We start from the raw sequence: 5,000 nt of genomic DNA, 5'->3' as shown, positions 1-5,000 counted from the left end.
CACTGCAGATGGGCCTATTCACTCCTCACTGAAAAGGTTAAAACACATTCATCATAAACACATTTCTATGACATTACAGACAACCTTAAGTAACAGACTAAAACCCCATAATGCACATGGTTCCTCCAGTGGCACGCTGTAATAGTCACTCAAAAGTTAACTACTATAGTACAACACTACTATGACACAACACAGGCCCTAGTAATGCATAGGCCCACCTATGACCTCCAGTTGACCTCCAAGGCTGCAGGCTCTTACTGCAGGCCTATTCACTCCTCAGTAAAAAGATTCAACTATGTACATTGTAAAAACATTTCTATGACATTAATTAAAGGTTAATTAAAGGAGTAGTCCGGTGTGAAATGGTTTACGTTGTGTCAATATGTGATGCTGAGCGCTGACGTTTGCCTCATACCTCGCATCCAAAGGTCCCCTGCATTCCGAAATCCGAGTGCTAGTCGGGACCGTCATGTGATACATCACGTGGTTATTGGACTGCAGTCGGAGACCGTCTAAAACTGACTTCAGCTTCAGCGACAAAATATTACAGTACTTAGTATTATAGGTTTGTTTTTTTTTGTTTTTTTTTACAATGGGTGTTTTGTCGCTGAAGCTGAAGTCAGTTTTAGACGGTCTCCAACTGCAGTCCAATAACCACGTGATGTATCACATGACCTATTGTTTCGATAGACTTATCACGACTAGAAAAAAAGATGGCGGCGCCCGGCAGAGTCCTCCGAGGCGCAGCCTTCAAAAACGTAATTGTAGTTAAACCAACGGTGCACTATCAAACTTCTCAGTGCCTGGATTTACATGTCAACAACCACCCGACACTACGGGATCAACATTTTTGCAACTTTGAGCCTCGTAAATGAGTGTAAAGTAAAGATTTAGCCCCATGGCTAACACAGGTGCCAGGACCTCCCAACAGAAGCTGCATTTCACCTAGCTCGCGGGGTCCCGACTAGCACTCGGATTTCGGAATGCAGGGGACCTTTGGATGCGAGGTATGAGGCAAACGTCAGCGCTCAGCATCACATATTGACACAACGTAAACCATTTCACACCGGACTACTCCTTTAAAAGTTGATCAAGACTCATTACAATTTTGACAACATACAACTAAGGTCCGCTATTAGAAGTTAGCGAGAGGCACACATATTGTAGCATTTGGGTGTGTGTTTGATTAAATGCGCTACGTCACGCAGGCGTGCACATGCACGCACACGCACGCACACACACACACACACACACACACACACACACACACACACACACACACACACACACACACACACACACACACACACACACACTTATGTAGGCCTATGCAAACATGGACAAAAGAATGCATGGATGAATGCAAACAGTCAGGCCTGGACACACACACACACACACACACACACACACACACACACACACACACACACACACACACACACACACACACACACACACACACACACACACACACGCACGCACGTACACCCCCCCCCACACACACACACACACATGCTTAGACACAGGCTATAAAATGGTGTGAATAAGCAAGCAAGGTCTTCTTAACAGATCTTCATGCCATGCTTGATGCTCATGTCCTCTGAGCAAGCAGCATGCTCTGACAATTCCCCACAATGCACCGCACTCGTTGCAGAGACCAAGGCCCCGTCATTTGTTACTTTTTTTTACGATGACAGCCCACCTTGCATACTTGCATACCAATCACCAACCATGCGCCGCATCGAGCTTGCAAAACAGCCCGTGTATACCGCATTCAAATCACACACTCCATGGATGGATGGATGGACGGACAGATAGATAGATAGATAGATAGATAGATAGATAGATAGATAGATAGATAGATAGATAGATAGATAGATAGATAGATAGATAGATAGATAGATAGATTACCAGATACATAGATAGTAGGGCTGTAACGATACACTCAACTCAACGATTCGGTTCGTATCACAATTTTTGACCTACGGTTCGATACACCCCACGATTTCTGAAATGTATCTCCACTGAAGTCTGGAAACACTATCACATCAAATCATAAGGTTGTTTTCTGGACTAGTTGGTAATAAAACTTTGAAAGGGCGTATCACGATACTGCCTCCTTGTATCACGATACAGTATCGTGACTCTGTGTATCGCGATTTCTCAGTTCGATACAATATCGTTACAGCCCTAATAGATAGACAGACTAATAGAAGACATTGGCATGAGAAGTAAAACGAGTATGTATATTCATAGAATGTGTGGAAGCATACATGTGCATGTTCTGTATGTGTATGTGTGTATGTTAATGTGTATGTGTAAATGTATGTGTGTTTGTGTATTTGTAGTGTTTGTGTACGTGTAGTACTGTGTGTATGTGTATTTGTTGTCTGTGTGTACATGTATATGTATATGTATATGTATGTGTATATGTATGTGTATGTGTATGTGTGTGTATGTATATGTGTATGTGTATGTGTACTGTATGTGTGTATGTGTATGTGTGTGTGTACGTATGTGTATGTGTACTGTATGTGTGTATGTGCGTGTGTAGTGTGTGCTGGAATAATCATCACTAGGCTTTTGTGTCTAAGCTAACTGTCAGCCCAACCTGCTGTTTGATAGCAGTCAGTGCCCTAATTTGGTACACCGGAAGGCAGGTATTTTAGCAATACAGTATTGCCATTTTGGTAACAGCAAGTTTAAAACAGGGGCTATGTCTTAAGGGGTTATTTCCCATTACTAAGCTTTTAAGGAAACAGTACTGCTGCCTCACTAGCACTTGCTCACTACTGTACATGTGCAGTAGTGAAAGTGAAAGCCCACCTAGGAAGCTCCAACTCCCATTGTCATTGTGACACAGCACTCCACAGCACATTGCACCCAACGAAATTGCGTTTTATGCCTCACCCGTGCAAGGAGGCAGCCCCCAAGGGAGCAGTGCGGCGGGATGGTGCCATGCTCAGCGCACCTCAGTCATGGAGGAGGATGGGGGAGATCACTGGTTAATTACTCCCCCCACCAACCTGGCCGGTTGGGAGTCCAACAACCGGCAACCTTTGGGCAACAAGTCTGACGCCCTAACCGCTTACCCATGACTGCTTGGTGTAGTACTAACCAATCAGTGCAACAAACTACTTCCTCACTCTTGTCCTCTAACTCTGCTATTCAAACGATGATTCATCGGGCAGTCTTGGGAGCAAACGCCCAAAATTTCTCTTGGCTCTCTTCAGTGAATCACTTGTATACTGCTGTACTCTGTACTGACCCCACACTCTGTACTTGCTTGAATGTTGTCCTTGTAAGTCACTTTGGTCAAAAGCATCTGCTAAATGTAATGTAATGTAGGGAATTACATTTCGTTCTTAACCTTTAAGAGTGTGGGTTTTTGAGCATTCTATATAAAAAGAATGCGTTCTATAACAATGCAAGATTCTAAAATTCAAAATTGTATTGAATGGCGCCTAGAATTCTATAGAACTTTCACTGTCCGAACATTCCCGTCACACCGGTGTGACGGTACACTCTTAAAGTTTAAAGGGGCATGCAGATTTCCAGGCTACGTTTTCACTGAAGCTTGCGGTAAATCTGTTCAACATTTTTTCGTGAACTGAATATAAATGGCTGAATGTATGACAGGGGACCTTTACAACATACTAACCACATAGGAAATACACAGAGGGTGTGTGTGTGTGCGTATGTGTGCTTGTGTAAGAATGTGTCCGTCTGTGTATGCGTGTGCATGCATGCATGCGCGTGTGTGTGTGTGTGCATGCATGTATGTGTGTGTGTGTGTGTGTGTGTGTGTGTCTGCATGCGTGTGTGTGTGTCTGTGTGCGTGTGTGTATGTGTCTATCCCTGTGTGCGTGTGCATGCGTCCTTCCGCGCGTGTGTATGCTTGCGTGTGTGTATGCTTCCGTGTGTGTGTGTGTACGTGCGTGTGTGTGTGTGTGTGTGTGTGTGTGTGTGTGTGTGTGTGTGTGTGCCCCAGATCAGGCAGCAGAGCTGGTCTGTGTCCTCTGTGGTCGGGACACAGGGTCATGGTCCTGTGTGTGTGTGTGTGTGTGTGTGTGTGTGTGTGTGTGTGTGTGTGTGTGTGTGTGTGTGTGTGTGTGTGTGTGTGTGTGTGTGTGTGTGTGTGTGTGTGTGTGTGTGTGTGTGTGTGTGGTCAGGACACAGGGTCATGGTCCTGTGTGTCATCCCCTCCTTAAATGAGGTAGTGGGGAATGTCATGTTGTCCCTAAGCGAGCGCGTGTGTGTGTGTGCACAAGTGTGTGACTGTGATTTGGTGTGTGTGTGTGTGTGTGTGTGTGTGAGTCTGTGTTAGTACACGTGTGTTTGTGTGTGCATGGGCATTAGACATGAGAGGGAGAGGGAGAGAGAGAGAGAGAGAGAGAGAGAGAGAGAGAGAGAGAGAGAGAGAGAGAGAGAGAGAGAGAGAGAGAGAGAGAGAGAGAGAGAGAGGGAGGGAGAGAGTTGGTTCTCACTGTGTGTGTGTGTGTGTGTGTGTGTGTGTGTGTGTGTCAGCTCCTTCTTAAATGTCAGTCAGAGTGCGCTGGCTGGCTGTGCTGGGGGCAGGTCTCTGTAGGTCTGTCTGCCGCGCGAGCGCTCTGTTCAAAAGGTCTCGCAATGCCAAGGAGAGGAGAGCAGAGACATGGGGGTCTGATCTGCAGTCCGTGTGTGTGTGTGTGTGTGTGTGTGTGTGTGTGTGTGTGTGTGTGTGTGTGTGTGTGTGTGTGTGTGTGTGTGTGTGTGTGTGTGCGTGCGTGTGTGTGTGTGTGTGTGTGAGAGAGAGAGAGAGAGAGAGAGAGAGAGAGAGAGAGATAGATAGAGAGAGAGTGAGAGGGAGTGTGCACACATGTGTCGTATGTGGATGCGTGCTTGGCACGTGCACTCAGATAAGGCAGGGGAGGCAGTGCCTCACCAGCCCCATCCAGACATCATGAGAATGATGAGATGCAGTAAATGTGAATAATAGTTACAATAATAACTATTGTTTT

The sequence above is a fragment of the Engraulis encrasicolus genome, chromosome 7 (genome assembly GCF_034702125.1).
Source record: "Engraulis encrasicolus isolate BLACKSEA-1 chromosome 7, IST_EnEncr_1.0, whole genome shotgun sequence".
In the NCBI taxonomy this organism is placed as follows: Eukaryota; Metazoa; Chordata; class Actinopteri; order Clupeiformes; family Engraulidae; genus Engraulis; species Engraulis encrasicolus.
This window is presented reverse-complemented; position numbering follows the sequence as displayed.